Source organism: Carcharhinus amblyrhynchos, chromosome 14 (genome assembly GCF_965287045.1).
Source record: "Carcharhinus amblyrhynchos chromosome 14, sCarAmb.v2.hapA, whole genome shotgun sequence".
Lineage (NCBI taxonomy): Eukaryota > Metazoa > Chordata > Chondrichthyes > Carcharhiniformes > Carcharhinidae > Carcharhinus > Carcharhinus amblyrhynchos.
In genome coordinates this window covers 39,761,881-39,789,235 of record NC_137337.1, presented here as the reverse complement: position 1 = coordinate 39,789,235, position 27,355 = coordinate 39,761,881, and the positions used below count along the sequence as shown (strand labels likewise).

Sequence of the window (27,355 nt, the reverse complement as noted above, 5' to 3'; positions counted from 1 at the left end):
ATGTTTTAATTATAATTACTGGTACAGTACATTTGTCGTGGTTCAGAGGAGAGGTCAAATACAGAAAATTAATTAGTTTTTCAAACAATATTTTTTAATTATGAGTGATCTGCAGCCCATGTTTACACGAGAAGCTCCCAGCTGTCAGGTGCTCATTGTCTGTCACAGAAACTCTCACTAAGCCATGCTGGGCTAAGACAGGATTAGAAATGATGAACCGATGTGTTCTGTAAATCTTCTCAGTTGTGAGCCGGTAAGGTGGACCCTGGTACATTTGATTGGCAGCGTGCTCCACTCGGCCAGTTTGGTCTGCTATTGGCTTATTCAACAGGCCTCTGTGGTTGTATTGAATGTCACCTGCTGTGCCCAGCACGTGCCCAGACATCAATTTCCTCCCTCACCCCTTGTTGTGGTGCAGGTGCTCAAGCTGAGAGGGGAGGCAGACCAGTCATCTGGGTGGCACGTGCAACATTTAGGGCATATGGCACCCTAGTTGTGTGTTGAGAAGGATAACTGACGCCAAGCAGAGTCATCACCAACTTTACAACAGATGGGAAGAAGCAATGTATTCAATATTCAGACAGATGTCCCCCTCATTCCACCTGTCTTATAACTGGGGCAATGTACACTCAAAAATGTATGCCTGGTAATCATTCAGACAGAGAGCATAATGACAAATAGCTGAGTAACAAATGTTTAAGATGCACTAAATAAAAAAGGTGCCTCTAGAGCCAAAGCTGATTGCAGTATATAATGGTTTGACTTGACGATACATAGAAAAAAATCCTAGATAATAACTGCTTAAACTAATCAGCTGTATTGTGCAAGTGATTGTGGAGGCAATATTTTCGAATTCCAGAAGGTGACAACAAAGGTAAGAATTTATAAATAAATTGAATTGATGTAGAATAGGATCTTTCTTCATTTCATTTCTTTTTCCAAAAAAAGCCATAACAAGATAACGCAACAAACTATAAAGTAATTAAATCATATTTGTTTGTTTAAATATTTGTTTGTTTGAATACAAGTACTAAAAAGTTATTTTAAATTATAATTGTATACTATCCTACAGTAATAAAATGCTTATATCCTTTGGATATTTCAATATACTTTTTAGTAGTTATATCTTGTTGGTTTGAAGCCACATTTTTCTCTAAATCAATGGCATCCCATGTTAATATTAAATATATTAAAATTATACCAATATAATTTTTATATATCTTCCAAACTCAGTGTTTGTAATTAAATTTAACATTAAGAAGCATTATGCAGCTGAAACAATGTAAAACGCAGCCTTTCCAATGATTTTATGAAACACTGTGGTGATCTCAAAATCCTTAGGCAGGAATATATAATTATAATTTTGTAATATTTTCTTGATGAACACCAAAATGAAGAATATTGTTACTTGAGTATGAACGTGACAGCTGAAAAAGAAAAGACATATGGATGAAATGGGGGTTGTCCCCAGCTCAGCAGCACAGAGCTTGCAAGATTAATTACAGATATTAACACTGCTGTTCTTCACGTTCTCACCATCGAAGCTTCAAGCTTCCAAATGACCTGGCTGCAACAATAAGACCCTCTTTAGCCCATTAACTAATTGATAAAATGTGAGTGTTTGGAATGAGTTGGAACTTGCAATTAGTGCCCAATTTGGGTAGCTGTTGCTCGATGACAAGGCAGGGCTGGGCTGACTTGAGATGCTGCGGGCACCTTCGCTTGAAGGAGCTTATTTAAATACATAATAATTGAGAAATAGTTTAAGGACAAGGGAAGATGGAAGTGAAGGCTGTTGTGGATGTTTACTCCAGGGGCTTGTAGGACAACAAGAGCCAATAACTAAAGCACTCTCATTCTTGTGTGGCACACTAGACAAGAGACAAGGGTCCCAGGTGGATTGTCAGAGCTTAGGCTGGGATTATGATGAGACAGTGGGTAATTACTGAGTTGCAGAGCCGGAGCTGTGATTAGTGTCTGCAAGCTTTTCACTTCCTTCAGAGGAAGGATTGTTGCTGCCTGTGTTACCCTGTGTCCCGACATAGCGCGGAACAACACATTTCAATTTGACAGGATCAGTTCTTTCCTTTGATTACAATCTGTTGCCTGCATGTTGCTGCAAATTAATCGCTCATCCTTGTATAGCTGCACTACAAATTTTATTTCTAATATCAAATAAATAAATGTATATTTCAGTGTGGCAGTATACAAGGCCAGAGCATTCATTAAATTCCACAATACATTTTCTCCATAAAAATGAGATTAGCCCTTTCGGAACTCAATTTCAATTGTACAGTGCAATATACAAATGAGCTGCATTACTTTAGACCTAAAAATCTGTAAAAACTTTTGAGGCCAGTGCTGAATATTTCAAATCTTTGATCTGACAGTGAATATGTGTACAAAACTAGTTTTTAGAATGTTCTTCCACAGGTGGGTTTATCTCGACCCTGCATTTTGTTTGAAGAATCCGTATTATTCTGCACAAACATCTCAGCCTTGCATTGTGTACGAGAGGCTGCAAATGAGTTCAATCTGCTCAGAGCAGCACCAGTCAGCTCCCCAAACCGAAACGTGTCTTTCAAAGACAAATTGTATGAGCTCAGTAATGCATTAGTATGAATGGCTTTGCAAATGCAAAAGTTAAGGGATATATGAGCATCAATGAAATAAAGGAAGATGAAGCATTAATTTTGGGCAAGGATGTTTTGCTTAATACAATTCAAATCCAGTAGGTCACTTTCAGCTGTGGTGTAGAAGATTCTTTGAAAGGGAAATTCCCATGCCCACTTGCCAAAGTTGAGGAAGGGACCAAATACAATTGTGTTATAGTCTCTACACGGAAATGCTCTGGATGGTGTGAATTCCGTATTTGGGGATATGTACCTTGTACATTTAATAACACTTAAGCAGATTTCAGTACGCTTTGGATGCTGTGATTTTTCTATTTCTGGATATGCACGTTGTACATTAATAACATTTAAGCAGACTTCAATATAACATAAACCTCAAAGTTAAAATACCATGGAGGTTATTTGACTAAAGGGTGAAAACAGATCCTTGCTGGGTACAGCACTAATAAGATATGCATATTTGGAAGGTTGGTTTTAGCAGGCAATTTAGGTCCTAATTGCTGACTGCCATAATTTGAACTTCCTGGAAGTGATAAAACAGGGGCAGCCACAATGTTACACTGCAGTAGTGACTGGATGCAATTCTGGTAGAGCAGTAGACGTGGGCTCCACTCACCCACTTCCACTGAACTGGCTGAAAAACAACAGTATGTTTCAGGATGCCTCGGAAATCAGTTATGAAGTTATAGTGAGTGCAGGAGGTCCAGAAGAGAAAAGATGTCCTGAGCCCACAGGGTCTCCTTGCTCCTCCTGTCCTTCCCTTCTCCTCACCGTCCTCCTCCTCTTCCGGTCCCTGTGCTTAACTCTCTGACACAACCTGTTGGTGGAGCAGCTAGTCTCTCACAATCACCAAACTGTGGAGCATGCAGCAAGTCACCACAACCAAAGCCCTCCCCGCTCTCCTGTCCCTCACTTCTATAACAGCTGCTGTTATTTTGCCTGTCTCATTTTCTCCACCAATTCTTCATCCAGACCAAACGGGACCCCTAGTAAGATGCCAGTGATGAAGCACTCCTTTTCTCCTGGTAAACTCCTAAAGGAGTCCAGTAAGGTAGAGAAGTAAGCACTTACACTTTTTAAAGTGACGTCCCTAAAGAACTTCCAGGATTAAATGTTGATGGAACAAGGGTAGAATGTTGACAAAGTGTCTGAAAAAAATCTCCCAATGTCTTTTAAAAATCCTTTTCAAATCTCCAGCAGCAAATGAACGCTAAAAAGGTAAGAAAGGCAAAATACTGTGAATGCTGGAATCTGAAATAAAAACCAAAAAATGCTGGAAAATCTCAGCAGGTCTGTGGAGGGACAATAGAGCCAACATTTCGAGTCTAGATCACTCTTTGTCAGAGCGGTGACGTCACTAAAAGGTGATATATCTATAAGTAATGTTTAAAATCTTTAGCAATAACTTCTTCACTTCCAGCCAACTGAGCACTAGGAGAGGGCAGTGGGTCAAGCGTTAGCTGCCAAAATGCTATGCAGCCTATTTAATGAGTGCTAACAGGCAATTTAAGTGGTAATCACCTGTTTAACAATTCACTGGGCTGCATTTCTGAATGTAAGCTTCAACTCCTTTACCAAGATGGCTGCTTGCACCAAATGTGTGGTTAAGCTGACAGTTCAATTCGAGATTCCTTCTTTGCCATCTCAGATGACCCTTTAGCTCCTCAAGTCTCCAGGGAAAGTCAATCACAAGATAAACTGAAAGGACAGTTAAACTTGATTTTGTTTGTTAGAAAATACCTCTGAATTTCTTGCAATAAAAATTATACAAAAGAAATAAGCAGAATCTGATTGGTAAAAAGATAACTCTATTCTCCACTGAACAGAAAAGGCCACAAGATCCTTGTGATTTTGCCCAGTTTTTGCCTCAAGAGCTAACTTTGAAAATTTTCAGCGAACTGAACTTGTAGTTGCTGTTGTTGACCCAGACTATCTGGCTTACAAGAATATAAACTAGCAACTTTATACAATGACAGAAAAATTCCAAACTAACATTTGGATTAGCTTGTGACGGTTTTCTAGGCATCTCTGTTTGAGCAACTTGAAATGAGACTGATATTGAGTTTGAGAAAGAAAGTGTGTTAAACATTTAATTCATGGCAATATTACATTGATAAATATTTCATTATAAATGACCATCAACAACAGAATAATGGGGACAATCCAATCACCAGGTACAAATTTAAATTTGCACTTTGGCCATGCTCACCCCGAAACCGGAAAAATCTCACCCGAGGTCAACAGACCTTTCCATGGTTTGCCCTTCACCTGCTACGATTCCTGTGGCGGGAGGGATGGGAAAATTCATCCCTGTGTCTGTTATGTAGAAAGATGCTCCAGGGTGCTTCTCCGTGGCTTAAGGGAAAAAGAGATACCAAAGGGAAAGGAGGGGGGTCACACAAGGCTTGATCAAAGAGGTGGATTTTAAGGATGTTGTTAACTGAAAAGAGAGAGATGAAGAAGAGAAAGAGTTTAAGGATGGGAATGAACAGAATGGCTGAAGACAAGGTGATCAAATGGTGGCACAAAGTGACAAAAACTGTACAACTGATCAAAGTAGAGGATTTTCACAGTAACTTCACTGCAGTATTAATATAAGCGTACTTGTGACACTAATAAATAAACTTTAAACCTTAAAAAAAGTGTGAGAAATGCAAAAAATACTGTAGGGCTGAAAGAGATAGAGATCAAACTAAGGATGAGAATTTTAAATTTGAGGCACCAGAGGACTTAGAAGCAACCAAGGGGACACTGGAATAATTGTTCCTAGAGGTGACAAAGGCATGGATAAGGTTTACAACAGCTATGCACTGAGTTAAAATAAGGAATAGACAAATAGACAACATTCTGGGAGTGGTTGTCCTTGGTCTTTGCGATGGAGAAGATAGAGCTGTTGTAAATTCAATTTGGAGTCAAAGATTACAGGTAATCTATTCATTGGGTGTGTAACTTCTGTAAGAAAGGAATCTTCACAAAACCAATGGAAAGAAAAGCAATAAACAAAGTTTCACTTTTAATCATTTGCTGCATCACGCCAACTACAATCAACATCGTTCAAACACAAATTAACAGGCAACAAACATTTCAAATAAAAAGATAGATTGCACTCAAAGGGCGGAATTTTCCTTGATGCCCACCATGGGGCGGACCATGCAAAGGTCTATCGGCCTTGGGCAGGATTTTCCAGCCTTGGGGTGAGCATGACTGGAAAATCCCACCCAAAGTAGTCAATACCACAAAGATAATTCACATAATTGCAAGTACTCACGTTACTTCCTGCACAAATGTGGGACCACATTCGAACTCACAATCTTTCCCACTCTGCCTCCACTATGTAGGATTGCTTACTTCACACTCAATTGCTTCAGCCTTTGAATCACACTCATCAGCAGACATATCCATCTGAAGTCTCCAGACACGGTTATTGCCATCAAGGATTATGCCTACCAACCCTCTCTCACTTGTATTACAACAGTCCTGATAAGCACAGATTTCCCACAGACACCCATCTCCAATCCCTTTAAGTGGCCTGGTCTGCTCTGCAAACGCTGAAACAGTGGCAAAGGGTCTTGTCCAAACCACTGCTATTCTGGTCTTCAGCCCTCTGCTATTTCCAGCTATATCACACACACACAGTATAAACAGCTCTGGATACTTGTGGACTCAAAGACTCAAGATCCTTTTAAGCATAATAAGCAGGTCCCAAATCCCAGCCTCATTCCTGGGTTGCCCCATTTCTGGGCTGTCCAACTTTCAGGAGTGCCTTTTAATGGTGTGGACTTCTGGTCAAAATCCCACACCCCCTGCACTCTCAGTTTGGTTGGCTTCATTGCAGGAATAATCATGTCCGAGCCCTCTTCAATTTTCAGATGAGGATTAACTTTTAAAGAACTTGTGGTTCAAAGCCCTGTGGAGGAGTTGTGAAACACATGAGGGCAACTTTTTAAAAAGTAAATTTTTAAAAGGCCTTCCTGATGATTCTATGCCCAGGTATTGCCCAGCACAACTTTCCCCATAGTCCCCCTGCCCATGCCCATTTTCATAAAATTGACAGAAGAGATCACAGCCCCAGAGACCTCAATGAAGCAATGTTCTCCCAGGGTTCAGTTGTTTTGAAACTCTAACTCATTCCTGGGCTTTATGCCAAGCCTCATTACTTTATTCCTGGCAGAGAGCCCAGAAACACATTAGAGTACTGAAACATCTGAACCCGAGGGAAAACATTGTCATGGGGGGATATGGGGTGGGTGGAGGACCATAGCTTGGTATTGGGAGCATGATTGTCTGGTGCATGGGTGCAAGCTTAGCCTGGCATGTGTGGAATGAGGTGGCATTGTGGGGGCATGGGGATTGAGAGACAGGTGAGGACTGGAGGGCCTATTTTTATTTCAACAGGGCCATGTCTCACAGCACAAAGATGTATCTTTTAAACAGGCTGTGTCAACACCCGACAGCCCGTGACTGTCTCAGAACCCTTTCCTGAGTCAACTGGGCCCTGGCAATGAAGATCCCATCCTTTTGGGCATATTCTCCTGGGGTGGGTGGGCAGAGCCAGGAATTCCGCCAACTCCCATTGTGTGACCTGGAAATCCAGGCCGCAGTCTCTTTTTAGAGACCTGCTTCAACAGCAGGATCTATCCAAAGACAATCAAACAGAAAACTTTTCCATTTGAAGAGAAGCTTACTCATTTCCTCTTTGCATGTATACATTTTCAGTGTGCTCTGAACTGCCAAGCATAAAACAGAGGGTGACCCAACTCCCTACAAATAGCTTTCTATTTACCCTTTGCTTCTTAGCTCCTCATTTCCATAGCAAACTCAGGCCGTTTTTGCTATGGAAATGAACCTAAGGTTGTCTTAATGAGGAAAGCAATCAACCCTCTTGCAGATAGGTCCCTGGCCAACTTTGGTCTTAAAGGAGCATTGCACAAAAGAAAATACAGGCTTTTTCCAGCACGTGGATCATCATGGGAGTCAGAGGCTGAGTGGGAATGAGGTCAAAGGCAAGTTTTGATGGGAATTGAAGACATGATTGATTTAGTTCCTCCAAATGTTTAGTTGAAGGAAATTATGGTACCACACTTCAAAAGTACTTATTGTCTGGAAAATACTTCAAGACAGCCAGTAGTTGTGGAAAACACTATATAAATGCAAATCTTTCTTTCTTTCAGCCAAGACTGGATATTGAACAGGCAGTTGGACTCTAGTAGGACTATGTTACATAACAGCTGCTACACCCCACGCCACAAGAACCCAAAACAAATTGGCATTAGAACATCTAACTCAAACAGCTCCAATAAATCTCTATGACTAAAGCCTAAATCTCACATAACTTCCAATATTTATAGTTACTTTACAAAAATCTATGACTGTGAAATTCAGTTCCATAGCATCATTGGTGCTGGTGCTATGGAAACGCAAAACCCAGAAAATGTCATCTGGTACACATCTGGCCATTTCTGTTGTGGTCATGATGTGGAGATGCCTGTGTTGGACTGGGGTAAACACAGTAAGAAGTCTGACAACACCAGGTTTAAGTCCAACCAATTTATTTGATAGTAAACTCACAAGCTTTTGAGCTTTCCCTCTTTATCAGGTGAAGAAGGAAACCTCGAAAGCTTGTGAGTTTACTATCAAATAAATCGGTTGGACTTAAACCTGGTGTTGTCAGACTTATTTCTATTGTGGCCCAGGTAGCACAGCACAACTGGAAAGATACTGACATGGGCATGCCATGCTTATGCCAGGAGCATGCAGAATGCATAGATCATGATATCAAACAGGATCTAAAGCTGAACTGGTATCCAGTTTGCTATTTTAGACCTCACAGGGTCTGTTAATGACCTTTCTTAATCACTCGCGGATAAATGTGTTCAATTGCTGAAGGACCCCCCACTCCCCAAACTCCCTCCACCCCCACCAGCATTATTTAAAGGGATCATTGGACTGTTACATTGAATGTTTTTAATAGGCACTAGATATAGCACTTGGAGCGAATGGGTTCAAAGGTTAGGGGGAGAAAACAGGAATAGGCTATTGAACTGGACGATCAACCATGATTGTAATGAATAGCGGACCAGGCTCAAAGGGCCAAATGGCCTTCTTCTGCTCCTATCTTCTATGTTTCTATGTTAGGTGAGGTGTTATTTGATTTTACTTCGCTACTGCAGTTGACGAAAATACTGCATACTGGTGTTGCTGGAGGAGGTGACAGAAGATTTTGGATTTACGTGGGATTGCTGCTGATCCACACAGGGAGGTCTCTGGACTTGGAAGACCTGTCAGGAGACAGACTGTTCGGAGATGGTGGCCACAGTTTCTCCTGAGCAGCAGCAGCATGGCACGGAAATGGTGCAGGGGCAGTGGGGAGGGAAGGCTGTGCATAGAAGACGGCGGAGGGTTCTCAGTTGAAAGCCTGACCCACCCAAGGTCTTTTGATGGCTTATTTACTCATTCCACTCCAGACAGGAATAGAGTCTGAGTTTGACCATTGAGGTGGTGCCCACACTGTTCCATGTCCTGAACCACACAGGGTACATGTACAGGAATAGAAAGATCTTTGTCCTCTTCTCCCTCATTAGAGAGAAGAATAGATGCCAGACGAGGCAGATTCTCAACGGTGCAGGGAGCCATTGACTGCGTTACCTGCAGTGGTACCACATGTGACTCTGCAGGCCATACCTATTAATGGGGTGATGTATAAAAATCTCAAGAGCTACCACTCCATGCACTTGCTGTTGGTGTGTGACCATACATTGAACATCAGGTTGATCAATGCCCACTTTCCTTACAAGAGACACAATGTATTCCTCTTTATTCCACTAGCCATGTCTGCCATCTATGAACCACTGTGAGGAACCAGGCTGGTTGCTAGGCAGTGAGGGATAGATATTCCTTTGCATCTGGATCACGACTCCCCTCTGCCACTCGACCATTCAAGGTTAGCACTCCTACAATGAGAGCTGCCTGAAACGTTTTGGACCAAATCATTGGCATCCTAAAAGCGACAGTTCCTCTTCCAGGACTGCTCAAGAAAGAGCCCTCTATAACCCACCACAGTGTGTCTCTATGCTCATGCTGGCTTGCTATGACCTACACCACCTTACTCTCATATCCTTATCACCAATCCTTCAAATTGCTAATTGATTGATAAACAATCAATTGATAAACTATCAATTGATTAAAAGGGAAGCATGTCTACTACTCAGAGTAGTATTATCAGTCGACTATTAATCCAGAAACTCAGCTAATGTTCTGGGGACTCAAGTTCGAATACCACCATGATAGATGGTGAAATTTGAATTCAATAGTAAAAAAAATCACAAAAGATATCTGGAATGAAGGATCTACTGATGAACATTGTCAATTGTCAGGAAAAAAAACTGATTCATTAACTCCTGTAGGGAAGAAAATCTGCCATCCTTAACCGATCTAGCCTACATGTGATTCCAGCCCCACAGCAATGTGGTTGATTGTCAACATCCCAGGGAAACGAGGGATGGGCAATAAATACTGGCCAGCCAGCGACGTCCATGCTCCACGGATGAATAAAACACACACGGGTCACTTGCTCAGCATACAGAGAGTTAGCAACGTGTTTTACCCTGGGCTGCACACTACAATAAGATGATGGGACAGGGCTCTGAATAATTGTGCATCGCAATCCCCACAAGCACCTCCCCAGCCTAATGGAACTTTTCTTCCATACATACATTTGTATAATTAGATTATCACGTGGGTTCCTTCATCACTGTATCATATCGCAAAATAAATGGCATATTTTATTTCTACTTTTTTCATCTCTTTTTAAAGAATACTAAACATCACATAGACTAATAACTAGTTCCAACAACTATTTTGTCCCACTACAGCACCTGCTGTTTACCAACTAGATCTCCCACTAACAGTGACTCCTTTTACCTCGACGTTCCAGCCACAATGAGTGTGTTGGGGGTGAGAATAGTTAGAAAACAATTGTTATATGAATAGACATGGTTATGAGAAAGTATAATGCAATCTGAATTAGACTATGATCGCTTACAATTCGAGCTTCTCTCTTTTCACTTTGTAGTGACATTTGAGCTCTTTGATTTAACTGCAGGTTTGTATCTGACTCACAAATATGTATTATCCCGATGTGTTAATCACCGGTCCTGTTTTTTAGACTTTGTACCATCAGTTCTTTACAAACAATAAAAAAAGCACAACCTAAAAATTTGCTTATAAATCGCAGGCGAGCAGGGGTTGTGGGTGAGGCGGGGAGGGGGGGCTGGCGGTGGTTGTGGCGCTGTGTGTCACTGCTACTCAGTCCTGATGGCCAGGAGAAATGAATGCTGGGCTCACAGCATGATTCAGGTATGCAGCTAGTGACAAACCTGCAGATCAATTAGCTGGGTGCCTGCTTGTGGGGAGTGGGAATGAAGCTTCACTGATGCCACTTAAAGGCAGCTAGCGCCTAATAATGGGGAGATGCACGCTGACTGCGCACAGCCGCAATACTTGAAAAATACCTGAAAGAGATCCAGACAGAGCCCCCAGGTTTTCTGAGGTTACTTCAGGGCTCTGTTCCAGGTGAGGGCCTGGGTGGAATCCTATGTCAGAGAGTCAGTGTAGGCTTGATGGACCGAATGGCCTCCTTCTGCACTGTAGGGATTCTATGATTCTAAGATGTGTGGGTTAGTTGATTGGCCATGCTAAATTAACATTAGCCTCAGGGGGATTAGTGGGGTAAATATGAGAGGTTACAGGGAATAGGGCCTCAGTGGGATTGTTGTCGGTGCAGACTCAAAGGGCCGAATGGCCTCCTTCTGCATTGTAGGGATTCTATAATGGTCAGGAGAGAGATCATGCTTTCCTCCATCTCCACCTCAGGATGAAGAAAGCCCTCAAGGCAATACCTCCATTCATGATAGGAAGAGGTCACTGAGGGCTTTGATATAAAGTGCTTACATTCAGTACAAAGCTGTAATGCTGGAAGAAGTTCAGTGACCCTGCCAAAGTCATTAAGGTAATAGTATTCTTGCTGTCTGCTCACACCTCACTGATCACAATGCAGTTTTTAGGATTTATTCATGGGACATGGGTGTCACTGGCTGCCCAGCATTTACTGCCCAGCATTTACTGCCCATCCCTTGTTGCCCGAGGACAATTGAGAGTCAACCAGATTGCTATGGCTCTGGAGACACATGTAGGCCAGACCAGGTAAAGATGGCCGGTTTCCTTTCCTAAAGGAGATTAGTGAACCAGATGGGTTTATTTCAGTTGCTTCCTTTCGCTATCCTAAAATTAGCATATCACACATCATCCCACATTCTCTTTTCTCCATTTGCTCATTTATTACTATTACAACCTTCACTTTGCTATGATTCACATCTTCCATACTGCGTAATAACTATCTTGCCATGAACGGCACATTCACCAAACATACGGAGCATCGCCCTTGCACAGACCTTTCTTTCTTGCAGTAGGAGATTGTGTCCAGCTCTGCCAGGGACCTTGGCTAGAACAGGCTGAATCCTTGTGGAAGAAGACATGCTGACCATCACAGGCAGAGGGTGAACCATGACAGTGAGGAGTGGCATCATTTGAGAAGATACCTCTCTGAGTCTCTTCACATTGTATCACCTTTTTCCTTTTATATTTCTATTTCCATTCACCCTTCAAATAACAAATTACAGCTGCATTCACTAACTTCATGTCCTCTATTCTGCCTTCACATTAGAAGCTAAAAATTAACTTTTATCCTTCTCATTCTTTTCAGGTGCTGAATATATGCTGATACCTCTGCCATTTCAGGTGGAGTGGGGCAACCTTCTAAACCTGTCCCTAACAAGCACCAGCTCAGAGATTGATATAGCGCTTATTTTAGAGTCTTGGTCAAAGAAGGGGGTCTTCATATGATGAATCATGTGTCGTAAGTATGTAGGAGCTAAGAAACATCGGAGCAGGAGTAGGCCATTCAGCCCTTCGAGTCCATGTGCCATTCCAAACATGATCACGGTGGATCCTGCATCTTAAAATTGCTCCCACAGTCTCCCGTACCCCTTGACACCTAAGGCAGGGAGATAGGATACTACAAGTACAGGGATCCAGAATACAAACCAACTCTGCTGCAGAGGACTCAATGTAGACTTCTAGGGGATAGGCTGTTGATAAATGATGAAGCGTATATACCAGGAAATGTTGGGTGCATTGGCCAACATAGGAGCAAGCTGGCAGGCTACTTGGGTTCGCCCATGGCCATCTGAAGCATCCTCAATGAGAAACTCAGCAGCCTTCTATCTCCCATACTGTAGCCATTGGGGAAAACACTTCATCGCAGTATTGGCGGGGTGCAGGGTGCAGATACCACACAATGACACAGTTATGGAGCAGGCAGCAAATGATGATAAACCTGGATAACAGCTTAGGGACGTACTGCAAAACTCCCCTTGATCTGCTTGGATAGCAGGAGTGTTGCTTGAGCATACCGACCACGTTCAGTGATGTTTCAATTGGCAGCATGGCTCTGCTTAGATGGACCTGGGTTCTTGACAGGAAGTTTGATCCAAGCCCGAGGGCAGACACTGTTGCCCACCTGCCAACCTGCAAGCTGGCAGCCTGAGACAGAGGAGACACAGCTGACTGGTGCAGGATGAATGACTCAGGACTGCACTCAGGAACCCTGGCACAGGCCCTGTCTGATCCAATGCCTGTCCTCACAAATAAATTGGACATTGAGGGAGTGAAATCCCTTTTTATTCAGAAAGATGCCACATTGGTGCCAGGGAACACACAAGGCAATGTGGGTGCAGTCATTGGTACTCGGAGAAGCCTTAAGTGTGAGTGAATCTGTGTACCCCCTTGTATTGTTTGCTTCCATCGAGGGGAAAAGAAATGTAAGTATTGCTCTTGCGAGAGAGAACTTGGGTAACCTCCTTAAATACAAAGGTGAGTAGCAAACCTGGAGGTGGCACTGATGTGGCATAAAGGTTAAGGATGATTGTAAGCTTGGGAGCCACAGGGCTGGCACGGTGATACAGTGATTAGCAGTACTGCCTCACAGTGCCAGGGATCTGGGTTCGATTCTGGCCTCATGTCACTGCCTGTGTGGAATTTGCACACTTTCCCTGTGTCTGTGTGGGTTTCCTCCGAGTGCTCTGGTTTCCTCCCACAGTCCAAAGATAAGCAGGTTAGGTTGATTGGCCATGCTAAATTGATCCTAGTGTCACAGGGATTAGCAGGGTAAATATGTGGGGTTATAAGGCCTGGGTGTGATTGTGGTTGGTGCAGGCTCGATGGGCTGAATGGCCTCCTTCTGCAGTGTGGGGATTCTATGATTCTAGGTACTGTTGTCTCTGCCTTGCTTTGAGTTGTGGCTGCAGCAAGTGACATTATCTGGTGACTCTCTCCTCAGTGGAGCGAAGTCTTCTGTGACACTGCTCCTTGGTGAGGTTCAGGTAGGCGAAGTGTGCCCTGAAGACGTGCCTGTCCATTTGAACCCCTTCTCCAGGTGTTTCTACTCCCGGCCGTGTTCTTGGCTGCTCTTCTTTATCCTCCTGCCTCACAGGCAGACCTACCAGACCACCCCCTGCAGTGATACTGTTCTAAAAGCAGCTACTTACTGTGCAGCAGCTTCACAAACTTCTCAGAAGTCAGAAATCAGCTGTAGAAGTAATAAAACAGGCTGAAAAACAAAGCATCCTGAAGTTAACCAGCAGAGTCCATTGACAAACCAGCAACTAGCCTGTTAGTAATGAATGAGCATTTTAAAATATCATCACAACAGGGTTCGCCTGTTAGCATTTTCGCTTGCTGAATGAAGTGTGTAGAAGCTTCTTATCGCAAAGGTGCTGAATCTTTGGAATTCTGTGCTCCAAAGGGCAGTGGAAGCTGGATCATGAGAAATATTTAAAGTGGAGGTGTATAAGTATTTGATAGATGGAGGAATAGTGGGCGATGGGGAAAATGGTGTAGTAAAGGAGCCAAGGCTGGCGTTGCTCAGCCATGATGGTGTTGAATGGTGGGGCAGGCTTGAAGGGCCTGATGGCCGAGTCCTGCTTCTATTTCTTGTGTAGTGAGTTTGGTGAATCAGTGCCGGGCAGCCCAATTTCACACATAATGAGAATAGCAACTTTATTTAAATATTTGAATAAATCCATCACTCTTCTTGAATACCTTCAGAGGAGGTTGGCATAGGACCATGAGGATTAGGGTTACAGTTGAGATCAGACTGGATGCTTAGGGATCTGTTTTATTATCTGTAAAATAGGAACAATTCCTTTTGGCCATTGTCTCTAAATACTTTTTCTTATTTGTGGTCTTCTGTTCGCGATATTGTATTAAAGAAAATTATGTGGGCAGCACGCTAGCACAGTGGTTAGCACTGCTGCCTCACAGCACCAGGCATCCAGGTTCAATTCCCAGTGTGGGTCACTGTCTGTGTGGAGCTTGCACGTTTTTCCTGCAATGGGTTTCCTCTCGGTGATCCGGTTTCCGTCCATATTCTGAAAGACATGCTGGTTAGGTGCATTGATCGGAAAAGGTGCTGGAGGAGTGCGGCGACTAGGGAAATTTCACAGCATCTTCATTGCAGTGTTAATGTAAGCCTTGTGACTAATAAATAAACTTTACTTTACATCTAAGGGCTCATAGTCACCTTACCACAGCTGCTCACAACAAGATGACAGAGCCTGTCTCTATAATGACAGTAAGAAGTCTTACAACACCAGGTTAAAGTTCAACAGTTTTATTTGGTAGCGAACACCACTAGCTTTCAGAGCTCTTGCTGCTCCTTCGTCAGGTGAGTGGGGAGTTCTGTTCACAAACAGGGCATATAAAGACACAAACTCAATTTACAGAATAATGATTGAAATGTGAGACTTTACAACTAATCAAGTCTTAAAGGTACAAACAATGTGATTGGAGAGAGGCTTAAGCACAGGTTAAAGAGATGTGTATTGTCTCCAGACAGGACTGTGAGTGAGATTTTGCAAGCCTAGGCAAGTCGTGGGGGTTACAGATAGTGTGACATGAACCCAAGATCCCGGTTGAGGCCATCCTCACGTGTGCGGAACTTGGCTTTCAGTCTCTGCTCAGCGACTCTGTGCTGTCATATGTCGTGTTCACTCGAAGGTCAGAGGCTGAATGCCCATGACCGCTGAAATGTTCCCCAACAGGAAGGGGAGTGTCTTGCAGTGTTCCCCAACAGGAAGGGAAGTGTCGAGAGGTGTTCATTCATCCTTTGTCATAGCGTCTGCATGGTGTCCCCGATGTACCAAGCCTCGGGACATCCTTTCCTGCAGCGTATCAGGTGGACAATGTTGGCCGAGTTACAAGAGTATGTAACGTGTACCTGGTAGATGGTGTTCTCACGTGAGAATCTCTCCACTTACATTGTCTAGACCTTTAAGACTTGATTAGCTGTCAAGACTTGCATTTCAATCATTATTCTGTAAATTGAGTTTATGCTTTTATATGTCCTATTTGTGAAAAGATCTCCCATTCATCTGACGAAGGAGCAGCAAGTGCTTCGAAAACTAATGGTATTTGCTACCAAATAAACTTTAACCTGGTGTTGTAAGACTTCTTACTGTGTTTACCTCAGTCCAATGCCGGAAACTCCACATCGGCTCTGTAATGATACACAATTTTCCGACCTTGCTCGTCCCGAAACCGGAAAACCCCGCCCAAGGTCAACATGGTTTGCCCCTTCTCTGCTCCGATTCTCATGGCAAGCAGCAGGATGGTAAAATTCACTGATATATTTGACTCCTGGCATGACTCATTCTCTGAGTGCTGCTAATATATTTACCATTAGATACAGGCAGGAAGTGATAATACCTTATAAGAAAAGCTAGCAGGATGTCATATGAAAGTAATATTACCCAAATCTCCAACTATTTGGAGCCAAAATTAAAAAAAACAGAAGAACTATCGTCATTAAAAGACTCCTTATTATGTATAAGTTTGGCAAACAAATTTTATAAAATAGTTCTGTAAATTGCTTCAAAATACATTGATTGATCCTCGCTATTCTCACTCTTAGCTTCACCAAAAATAATAGATAAATTTACATGATGACAGTAAGAGGAATTACTGTTTGAGAATAAGCTTACATTTAACTAGGCACACTTCGGATGAAATAGATTATATGTCTCTCATAACTAAATTCTAATAAAGGATTCTCAGTGGGGAGTCAATAAATAAGAATAACTCGAACAGCCCCATATTTCAGGATTACCAGTAAATTATGAAGGTTATGGAGAGGAATATTTTTATTCGCTCCACAATCTGTTCACAGGGTTGTTCTGTTATCACCTTTAAAAAGTAAATTTGACCTTGCAGTTCATCCACTCACTATTCACTCTGTCCAACTGAAAGAATAATGGGACAGGACAGAAGACAGGCAGCTACTGCTAACTTTCCCCCCATCGTGAATCACGATGGCCCCAGGCATCAGATATCGATGCAAAACTGGGCACCAAACCTGTCGCAATGCTCCTGGCCCAGCCCACTCCACCAACCCCGGTCAGGTTCCTGCCCAGAGAGGTCGGGAAACTAATGCATATTCAAATTCACTACTTTAAATTTAATTAACGGGCTTGAAGCTTGATTCAAATCGCTCTCGCTATTCATCCGCCTCCCCAGTGAGGGCTGTACCTGACAGGCTTTTGCACAGTTCTTACAAGAGAGGATCCAGCGAGTTGGACACTGAGGGTTGAGGAAGTACCATTGTGAGAGGCACCCTCCTCCCTGCATACCATCCAGGCAAGAGGTTTATCCGACTCGACCTCGCAATCAGACTTCCTCCTTCCTCAGACTCCCTACACAGCCTCCCTTACCCCTCAGTCACCTCACACTCAGCCTTCCTTCAAGTCACATGTCTTGGTGGTGCCAACAATGCACTGCACCATCTACCCTGATACTGACATCCCGGCTGGCACTCTAGCACTGACACCCTGGCACGGCACATTGGGTCACAAGAAAGCTCAAGGAGGGAGATCCAGTGGACATTTAGCATGGTGATTTTAGGCAGCATCTGATCTGTGATCAACATCTTTGGGGCGGGGGGGTGGTGATTCTCCCATTGCAACCAGCAGATTTTCTGGCAGGTCTGGTCGTGAGAATCGCGCATCGACCATTTCGCGGGATTCATGCACGCGTTCCTCTCAGAGTCAGGGAACAGTTGCAGTCGGGACCTCCCTAGAAACTGGCAGGAAGAGAAGTAATTTAAATCTATTTTTAATACATTTTAAATGTAGCTTACATCTGATTATCGGGCCTGGCACGGAACTTGCTGGAGCCGATAGCATCTCCTACCCCACCTGGAGTACTTCATTCTGGCAGGATTTAAAGTAGCTCCTGACATTTGAGGAACTGGCAGGAGACCCCGCCAGAATGAAGGGGGGGGGTAATTGGGGCCTCCTGAGGGGTCAGGCAACCGGGGGTGGTGTTCCCTGGGCATGGGCACTCTGGCAGTGCCAGCTTATGCACTCTGGCCCTGCCAAAGCGGGTAAAGTGCTTGTACCCGGGGGTACCATGACACTGCCCATCGGGCATCAGACAGTGATAAGGGGGCGGGATCTATTGTAGGCAGGGCCTGGGGGTGATTGGTAGGGTTGGGATGTCCCACTGCCAATCTGCATGGAGATCAGTCTGAGATGGAGGGAGGCCAGTGATTGGGGCAGGATACCTCCCGGGGTGGGGGTGTGTTGTCAATGGGGAGGGAGTGTCAGAACTGGCCCAGGAACTGTTGTGGGGGCCAAGATCGGACCGGGGGGGACTGGAGGAGAAGCACTGTGGGGGTCCCAGGCTGGCCAGCGGACAGACTGACAGATCGGGCCACGGTGCACGTGCAGAGTTCCGGAGCTGTCAGACTCCAGCGCAAATAGGGCCACCCCCACCACCCCTCCACCCGGGTTTTTAACTGAGATTCATGATTGGGATTGCTGCATTGCACAGAGTGCGGAGATTTATGTCTGAAGTTACACTGAAGAAACAGCCGCGATCTAGACCAGTTTTCAACCAATTCAGTACTTTTGAGAGAAATCACCCCCGCCACCCATTCCCTCCCTTTATTCCTGCCTGTCAACCGTGAACATTCTGAGATGGCCTGGTCATTTTAATTTCTGCGACAACCTCCCCCACTTGGCAGGATTTTAAATCACAGGAGCACTCCATTCTGCAGCAGAGATTTTACTTCCTCGCTGTTAGAAGCTGCAGGTGTGAGCAGACCCCTTTGAAGTCCTCTGCCAGAGAGGAGATGTCAGTTTCATCTGCGGGGGTGTGGGAAGGCGGTGTATGGAAATTAAAGTGCCCTGGCTACTTCGCAATTTGCATAGCTGCTAAGCAGGAATGAAAATGTTGATCACAGGGTCTGCTTGAAATCACCATGCTAGGGGTGACGTCAGGTCTGCCAGGGATAGAAGGGGCAGTCCAGCCACTGATCCCAGTGAAGTGCATCACAGTCATCCCCTTGCCTTCAGCCCGAACTCACCCAGGACCGTTGAGGAACCCTTCCTCTGTAGCCTAGCATCAGCAGAGGGGCCATAGGACCTTCCTCCTTAAGCGCCCATGGGGCCCAAGGAGTCAGGTCAGAATGTCAGCACCAGGGTGCAATGCATTGTTGACATTTCCAAAGTGTGTGGCTTGAAGGAGGGTGAATTGGGAGTCGGAGGGGGAATGGGGTCTGAGTGGGGGGTTGGACAGAAAAAAGGGCCCAAGTGGGGGAGCTGAGGGGATGGAGTGAGGAGGAAGAGGGGTCCGAGTGAGGGATCCAAGGAGGAAGAGAGCTGAGTGCAAGGTATGAGGGGGTTGGCTTTGAGTGGGGGTCTGAGGGAGATGGGGGCTGAGATCGGGGTTTGAGGAAGATGGAGGCTTGATTGGGGTGTCTAAGTGGGGAAGTAGGGCCAACCTCATGCTTTTGTGGTGTTTGGGGGGATTTACCCTTTATTTGTGGGTTGGAGGGGAAGGATGCCCCTCTTTGGTGAGGGGTTATTGGTGCTCCCCTGGTCAGTGTGGGGGTCAGCTTTTATTGTGTGTGGATGGGGGGCCTGTTTCTGAGCGCGCAAATTGGGGTCACCATTTAAAAATGGCAGTCCGGTCTCGGAGCAGTGGGTTGGCCAATGGGTTATCTGTGATGCATAAATTAGCATCTATCAGATGAGAGAATCTTACGAACACCAGCGCCAACCCTCCAGGTTTCCCACAGGCATGGGCTCTTAGTCACAATTCGGAAGAATCATGGCCTTAATCTATTCCATTGTTTAACCTAAATCCTCAAAAACCTCTCTCATTAAATAGTTAGAATTTAGATGCTTAACAGTATATAATAAACAATTGTCAATGCATAGAATATTTTAAAATTCATTTTCTTTCCAGATAACAGTAATATCCAATCATTATGAGAAATACACAATAACACACACACTTCCATTGTACAAACTAAGGTTATGTTCTTGTTACTAATAACTGACTTTGGCCTTATAAACATATCTTTGCCATACTGTAGGGATTCTACGATTCTATGAAACATTCCTTGGTAAAATAACCCAAACATGGGGTATCTGCTACAAAAGAAATTATATAAAAATTACAACACGGAAAAAGGTCATTCAACCCATCCATCCATCATTTTATCCTGCAGCATTTTGGAACAATTGGGAAAGAAATTCAGACAAACTGGGTCCTACTCTGTTTTAATCTGAATGCAGATTGCACAGTCATTCTGCGAGATTTTCTGGCCACGCTCATTCCAAGACCAGAAAATGCCGCCCGAGGTGAACCTTTGCATGGTCCGTGTCCCACCCGTTGCGATTCCCACGGCTGGAGGAATGGGAAAATTCTGCCCTTTGGATATCATCCTCAGTCGTATATATGAACTGACAACTCTTCATTTCACACAGAGCAAAGATTCACTTCCACAGGAAAACTGAAACAACCCTCTCATTGCTGTCAGCTGCAGTGATTTTGTTTTACCAGCTAATTGCAACTTGAGAAATTGCACAAAACAATTGATTAAGGAACCAAGCAGAAGTGCTGGAAATCAGAGCACAACAATCCCTGACTGCATACTGCTTTCACTCAGTATTTATGCTTTATCCAACCTACCTTACAGAAGCAGAACAAATTAAAAACATCCAATATTCTGTCACGCAGAGAGCACTTGATGCGCATTTTCACACCATAATTCTTACTCAACCTTCATTATCTACAGTGAAATATCTCATTCACATCAGAAGCTACATCCAGACTGATAACAGGAGCCTCCAGGACACGATACTGGTCTTACAGTAGAAGCTCATTCTAAACATATTGCTGCGAATTCGAAATGATTCCTTTCTCCAAGCTGTTGTATGGTCAATAAAAAGGGCATTTTTATAACCAACGTTATCCGATGCAATATAATATTCGTCACAGGACTTTAGATCAAGATTAGGGATTACGTAACTCAAAACTTTGTAGCTGATCCTCAGATCTATGTCTAGTCTTTTGGATGCAACTTCATTGTCTTTTCACTTTAGCTCCAGCATTAAATCACCGGCAAAGGCATTTTCGCACTTTAGGAGCCTTCATGTCACCATTATCGAAATGTAATAGGACATTGTCTGAGCAATTTTGCTGTATTAACAGTCAAAACTCAGATTCTACAAACTTCCACAGTGACCAAATTCAGTTCGAATCAAATTCAATCAAGTAAGAAAATGGCAATGTTACAGATAGCGATAATTCACTACAGTATCCAGCTCCTAAAATGCTGCTGTCTTTGAAGGAAAATAATCCCCTCTTTATTAGGGTGTGCCAGCAAAGTAACAAAGCTCAGCATCAATTAGGCCTCCATGGACACTATAGGGTGGGATATGGCTCACAAACCTGGACTATGTGCAGACACCATCTCAATGCCCCGGAACAGTAACATCAATGCTGTCTGAGATGGATTCTCTGCATCACCTGGGAGTTCAGGTGTATTAACATCAGCATTCTTGAAGGAGCCAAAAGCATCGAGGCCACGATCATCCGAAACAGAGTCCACTGGGCTGCTATGTGCTCAGGATGCCAGACTCCCTACTGCCAAAGAAAACCTTCTTCGCTCAGTTCAAGGATGGCTTCCCAACAACAGGAGAACAAAGGAAGCGTTGCAAAGTCTTGAAGTCTTACCTCAAGAAATACAACATAGAAATCAATGCCTGCGAGAGCCTTGCTGAGAAGGAACCGATCTTGAGGAGCCTTCTGATTGAAGGAATACAATTTTTTGAGAATATGGGATAGCAAGAGGAGGCCTGGAAAAAGAAACCTGAAAAAAGGAATACCAGCAATTTAGAGTCCGAGGACCAAACCCATCTCCCAGAAATGCCTGCCAAGTGTGTGGTCAAAGTGTGGCTCCAGGATCAGGCTCATCAACAAGGCAAAGACCCACAGAACCCAAGAGCAATAACATGGAGTTTCTGAGGCAGACAATCATACTCATTAGTGAGTGATCACTGAAGAAGAGGATGAATAGGAATCCTATATAAGCATGGGAAGTGAGAGACGGACATCAGTGTTGGCCATAAATAGGCACAGTGTTAGCAAATGTGCTAGGAACCACTCATAGATTTAAGTATTATTAACTTTTTCTCAGTGAATTGGAGGTACCATCTTGCAGCTCACAATGTCAAAGAAGGAACATTTCCTGTCTCCATCTGCTGCTTTCATGCAGTAATGGCCTGTATGGGAGAGAAATGGAGGAATAAGAAACTTGGATGATGGACGGGGTGGGACGGGAGTGGGGGGCAGGGGGGGTGGTTTGATCGATGACAGGGTGAGAATGGTCCAGAAGCTAGTGAAATGATCTTTCAGCAGAGGCCTTTACAGAGTTCAGTCAGGCCTCTCAACGCCTGGAAAAAGTGAGACTACCTTGAACCATGCTTGCTTCACCCATTGCTCCTTGGAAGTTGCGATTGACGTTCTACTTGTGGGGGTTGACCTGTTAATGGTCTGGGTAGGTCATGCAGTTGAACAAACCTCCAAAAAACTTATATGGATCTTTGCAGGAAACCTCACGTTCCAGTTGCTGAGCTCAATCACAAGGTAATTGCCCCCCTGATCTTCCTCAGCAACCATGACAATAGTCTCACATTTATACCAAAGGCTTCCATGTCTTCCATTCCCATCATCTTTACTCCTGATTTACATGAACTTACTTACACCAGAAACAAGATCCATAAATGGATCAAGGTTAGTTCCCTTGATGAAATCATGAGTATTATTATTTGAGAAACAGAAATGGAAAACTTCTCTGGCCATCATGGAAGCATTGATGCTATAATGATTCTCTCCTGAAGAGTTACTCCTTTTCCAAGAGATGGCAACTCAATGTTACCTGCATTTTTTTTAAGTCGGCTGGACCATCTAAACAAGGAAAATGTTTCTGAATATCAGTGTAGGTTGAGGCTTTAACTTTCATTTACCATGTGAGCTATTGAACAGCTACAGATTATGGTTAATTATCAGAGTAATGAAGATGGAACTGTACATTGCACTTGTTCCTAACATTAATACCGTTGAAAATTTGATGCAATGGAAAATTGGTGCACTTACTTCATTCCTCAGCCGTATAGAGACAAATGCCAGAAACATCTGTCCTTGTTTGCAACTGCGATTCTCCAGTGCCGCTGAAAGTGAATGGATTTCCAGCTGGAACACCAAGTACTCCGATCTCACTTGCAGCGGAGCGGGTACCGATGAGGGGTGGGATTTTATGGCCTTGTTTGTCCCGAAACCATAAAATTCCACCCAAGGTCAACGGACCTTCTCATTTCCCATCCCTCGTCCACTCCAATTCCCGTGGTGGCCAAGATCGAACAATCCCACCCAAAAATTCTCCAAAATGTACCAAGAACAATGTGTCATGCTATGTATTACTACTGAATTTTAGTTTGAAAATTTGGATTACTTTTGCTCATAAACATGCGCCATTTGTTTAACATGTTATTATATGTTGAAAATTAGGAATGCTTTACCAGGTGAAAAATTCAAGGCTTTGCAAGTCTGAAACAAATAGAGACACCAGCGATGAAGCTTGTGTTTTGGAGGAGGGCATATAGGCCTAGGAATCCCACAATATTGTTAATACAGGAAAGCAAAATTGCTTTTTCTATGTCAAAAGCAGCCACTCCATAATTACAAGAAATGTATTTTGACATCTATTTATTTTAAACAGCTGTAACTGTGCACAGCCAAGTCATGCATAACATTATAATCTAGCAGCGTGTCCACATTATAAAATAAGAAAATATCATTAAGGTCTTCTGCCAAACACTTGCTGGTCTTAGCATATATAGCCTTGCTTGGTCAGTAAATCAAAAATGACATGATAAATGAAAAAATTGCTTTCCAGAATACTTTATCCCCATCACGAGTATCAAGCTACATGTGGATTGAATATCTCAAGGACAGCTTAACCTATATTTAGGTTTGCAATGTCCTCCTTTCTGTTCAATCAATCTGGTGTAACATCTGCCTGGTATCCAATGAAAGTACAGGTACAGGTCACTATGTATTTATACAGAATTATGCAGAGTATCAGAAAACCTCCTTTAATCCAAAACATAGAACTGTAGAATCCATACACTGCGGAAGGAGGCCATTCAGTCCATCTAGTCTGCAATGATCTTCGAGTGGGCATCTTACCCAGACCTACCCCCATCCACTCTATCCATAACCTCACACATTTACTATGGCAAACCAATCTAACCTACATGTCTTTGGACCCTAATGGACAACTTACCATAGCCAATGCACCTAATTTGCATATTTTTGGACAGTGGGAGGAAACCAAAGCACCTGGAAGAAATCCATACAGACATGGGGGGAACGTGCAAACTCTACACACTCGTCCAAGACCAGAATCAAACTTGGATCCCCCAATGCTGTGAGGCAGTAGTGCTAACCACTGGGCCATCATACAACCCCTTTTTATGTCTTTCTTTATTCTTCCACAGGATGTGGGTGTAGCTGGCATGGCAAGAATTTATTGCCCATTCCTAATTGCATTTGAACTGAGTGGCCTGATCAGCCATTTAAGAGTCACCACATTGCTGTAGACCTGGAGTCAAATGTAGGCCAGGCCAGGTAAGGATTTCCTTCCCTAAAGGACCAAATTGACTTTTACAATAACTGATGTCTTCATGGTCACCATTGCTGAGCCTAGCTTTCAATTCCAGATTTATTCATTGAATTTAATTTCCATGTCCCACCATGGAAAGGTTCGGACGTGTATCCCCCACATTAGTGTGGGCCACTGGAATACTAGTCCAGTGACAACACCATCTCCCAATAAAGCAGTTCCCAGTAAATATGCCAGTGTAGATTGTTCGCCAGTATGGCAGGCGGCACACTTCGAGCCCAACATGCGTGCATCCCTTCAGGAGCAGAGGGACCTGCACGCATCTGTGCATAAGTCATTGAAAGGACAGTTAACAAAGCATAAGGTTTTACTAATGAAGCCATAAAGTACAAGAATAAGGAGATTATGTTAAATTGATTCATTGGTGGAACTTCAACTGGAGTATAGTGTCCAGTTTTGGGCACCACACTTCATGAAAACATGGAGGCATTAGAGTGCAGAGAAGATTCACAAGAATGGTTCCACGAATGAGGAATTTTAGTCATGAAGAAGGATTGGAGAAGTTGGGTTTTTACCGGAGAAGAGAAGGTTGGGAGGAGATTTGATAGGGGTGCACGAGTTATCTCTGTGTAAGAAATTAGACTTCCAAATATAGAGTTTTTGTCTGCAGATTTATTAGAGGAAACAAGATTCAAAGACAACCTAAAATATACAAAGTTTGCAGGAAATCTCACGTTCCAGTTGCTGAGCTCAGTCACAAGGTGATTGCCCCCTGGATCTTCCTTAGCAACCGTGACAGTAGTCTCACATTTACGCCAAAGGCTTCCATGTCCCGCATTCCCCATCACTTTTACTCCTGATTTACATGAACTTACATCAGCTTAGCATTCCAAAGCTACACTGACTTACTCATTCATGCTTATGGTGGCCCTAAGACAGTAATACAGATAAGCTTATCCACAAGGATGTCAGAGCTACATAAAGAACAACAATCTTTTTGTCTCTAACTGTACCAGCCACTGTGTCCTGAAAGTCTGAATGAAATTTTTTGGACATTTTCCAAGCCACTTTTGCCAACTGATTTAGTGAAGTTTTTAATGTTACAATTTGGAGCCTTCACACAGAATTGGATTTTTTGTTACCAACTTTTCTGTTAAAATTCCAAAGAGCTTCTCACCACACATATTATCTTGTTATATATGCTGATTTTTAAAATTTCCAGTTATGTTCTTTTATATATTAATTTCAATCCTTCTCATAGGGATGTCTGATTGGGTGAATTAGCTATGCTAAATTCTCCCTCAGTGTACCCGATCAGGCGCTGGAGTGTGGTAACGAGGGGATTTTTACATTAACTTCATTGCAGTGTTAATGTAAGCCTACTTGTGACACTAATAAATAAACTTCAAACTTAAACCTCTACGCTTATCTTTATCCCAGTATGGTGGCAGAGTGGTTAGCACTGCAGCCTCACAGCACCAGGGACCCGGGTTTAATTCCAGCCTCGGATGACTAGCTGTGTGAAGTTTGCATGTGTCCCCCCGTGTCTGCATGAGTTTCCTCTGGGTGCTCCATCTTCTCCCACACTCCAAAGATTTGCGGGTTAGGTGCATGCTACATTGACCTTGTGTCGAGGAGATTAGCAGTGTAAATACGTGGGGTTACGGGAATAGGGCCTGGATGGAATTGTGGTCAATGCAGATTCGATGGGCCAAATGGTCTCCATCTACACTGTAGGGATTCTCTGGTTCTATTACTTTGTATGTAAAAAATTGTTTACCTTGTGGATGATGCAACAGCATCTTAAGTATAAAAGTTTAATTCAAATGACACAGAATATGTTCTTACTGTCCTGATACACATTTAATATATCACATCTTAGTGATATGAGCATGACTGGGCAAGTCTAGGACCACTCTGTGAAAAGATATGATGCCTTCTGATAATATTTCTAGAGTCAGCCTAAAACAAAACCTGAGGCACTCAATGGATGTCCTGAAACTTAAAGAAGGAAGCAGTAGGTAAAATATTATTTCTAAATGTGATTAAACCCATGGTATGCAAAACCAGTGAAGACAGGGGTGTGAGCTGTTGTCTGCTCTGACGACTTGTCAAATGTTTTCCTTGGGCGCACTAACTCTGGTCTCAAGGCTTCTTGTTTTTATTTGACAGTTCCTAACTTGAAACTGAGGGCTGAAGTTTACTGCTCCTCGCCAGGCGCATTTACAGCTGAGGTCATGTAAGAAATGAGTGCTGCCCATTCCACCATCTTCCCACCCATCCCTGAGCTGTCCCCCATAATATAGCCCATCTGATATGTTTAAATTAAGAATTATGATCAATTGAGCTTCTTAGTAAGAAAATTGACCAGGATATTATGTTGCCCATTTCATAAAATGGTCAATATGGTCACGCCGTTTTTTTGAGGCCTAGTTGATAAAAGGAGAGAGGAAAAGGACACCACATTGTTTGGGGAGTGCCTTGTGCACAAATTGTCACCCCCTCCCCTCTTTGTTCCTTACTGTCCGAAACCTGGGGAGAGGGGCAGGGAGGAGGGGGTAGGAGATAGTGGGGTGAGCAGCATGCTATCCCCTGTCAAATTCAGTCCTAAGGCTTCAGGTTTCTGGAAAAGACA

At 43.4% G+C, this 27,355-nt stretch overlaps 1 long non-coding RNA gene across 2 annotated transcripts in view; it reads left to right on the top strand.

Annotated features, from left to right (window-relative positions):
* Positions 1-323: 323 nt before the first annotated feature.
* The window catches only part of LOC145352248 (uncharacterized), a 36,051-nt gene continuing 9,019 nt past the window's right edge, over positions 324-27,355 (top strand). For both annotated transcript variants that reach the window (XR_013888521.1, XR_013888520.1), the window contains exon 1: positions 324-874. This is a non-coding gene — a long non-coding RNA (uncharacterized LOC145352248). The remainder of the gene's footprint in view (positions 875-27,355) is intronic.